Source organism: Trypanosoma equiperdum (assembly GCF_001457755.1).
Source record: "Trypanosoma equiperdum strain OVI genome assembly, contig: ctg_1906, whole genome shotgun sequence".
Classification (NCBI taxonomy): Eukaryota; Euglenozoa; class Kinetoplastea; order Trypanosomatida; family Trypanosomatidae; genus Trypanosoma; species Trypanosoma equiperdum.
Genome location: NW_027123956.1, coordinates 1 through 1936, shown reverse-complemented (window position 1 = coordinate 1936; position 1936 = coordinate 1).

The window sequence follows — 1936 nt, the reverse complement described above, 5'->3', positions numbered from 1 at the left end:
GCCGCTGTATCTTCTATAGGAAGGGGGTGTAATTTGCTTGTGACTATTTATGATATAGCTTTCGTTTTTTTGAGATAAATAATCTTCCTTAAAAACTCCTGAAACTGTCTGTTTTCGAATACTCTATATTTTCTCCGCAGGAATTAAAAAAGATGACAAAATTCTTGGCGCTCTATTTGCTAACGTTGGCTTATCACCTGGTATCATGGTGGTGTAAGGGTTACTTATATGACGACGTCTCGTGAGTGCCTAACTCTTTTGGGCGTTGGTTTTCTCTTTATCATTGTATTCTGCATCTGCTTGCTCTTTTTATAGAGATGGCTCTGGTTGCTTCGCTTTCCGCAAGGACGTGGGCAGTCATTAGCTGGTTACTTGAGCACTACTTCTCCGCTTTCGATTACTGAAGTGGATATCAGCCGCCCCTTCAGATGAATTACAATCCCTTGCAGCCTTAATTCTCTTTTTATATTTAAATAAATTCATTATAGATATTTAGCTGAAATAGTTCGTTCGTCGGCAAGGTCTCCAAATCATATTGGCAGTGGTGTACTTAGTAGTTCTCCGCTTGCACTGCTTTCTTTGGCTAGTCCTCGCAGTCGTCTTTAGAACTTGTGCATTCTCAATATATTTCTAAATGCAAAACTAATTATAATGCGTAAATTATTACTATAAACGATTGTGTTTTTCATATATTAAAGTTATAAAAAGATCAGTCTTTCTATAGAAACCCATGGAGACACATGATACCGTTTTTTACAAGGTTACACTTTTCTCATGTTTCTTTTCTATGTATATCTATTGTGCAAATCGTCGTTAGCCGCAATTTAAACCACGAGAATCTTGAAAATACCGCAAGTTTCAGTTGATTTAAGATATTAAATTTTAGAATGCCATTGGGTGCTGTCTGGCGGAACCGTGCATGTGATAGTTTTTGTCCGCCTAGCAAGGCAACGGCTGCGTTTCATGCGCGTCTGAGTTCTCACTGCTCTCCCGTCTAGATCCTGGTATATTTTGCACCATCTGCTCTTTGAATGTGGCAAGCCAGCTTGCTGTGCTGTTTTGACTTTTGGCTGAAGCTTCTTGAGATAGAGTGCTAACTGCGGAGCCGGGATTACTCTTATATGAAATGAACGCTCATTGAGCGCAGCTATGTCAATACAGAATTGGCATCGCCTTGTACATAATTCTCTTCACTTCATATAAAGCACTCTGAAGGTTTATGCGTTAAATAATTTAATTAGTTTCTGCATTTTTAATTCTTCTTTTTTTTTACTCGGTAATTCATTAGTAGTCTTTGTAACAAACTCTCCTAGCGCTGGTATTATATTTTTAGCCACAAATATTGATGTTAATAATTATATTCCATGTGAAAAAGAATTCGTCATTACCTCACATTATTCAATTTCTTCCCTATCACGATTTCTCTCCTTCTTTAGAACTGGATATTAGAATACGGCATCAAAATAAAAACCACGGGTAAAACCATCTAAGCCTTTGCATATACATTTTTGAGTGAAATGTAGAGCTTCGTCTCCTGCTGCATCAGTTGTATCTGTAGCCACTTGGGTAGCGTGCGTCTTTGTATGAAGCAGCAAGTACTTTTGACTTGTAAACTGGACTCTATCTCTTCCTCAGTTTCCCTTCATCATTTCCCTGTGTATGGCGATTTCAATCTTTATGCGTTCGTTTGAAGCTAAGCATTTTCTATTTCCTTTTTTCTATTGCTTCCCGTATTTTGTCATTTACTTCAATAAACTTTTTCCTGCTCTCCCACTGATTCTCTTTCACAGTCTTTTAGTGCCTTAATCATATTGTACTGTCGCCATTCTTTTACGTTCTTCTATTTATCTACCCATTCGGTCTTTATCGCCAACCTTATTATATTAATAGTAGACACACACCCCCAACACCCTTCTATTATTATTATTATTATTAT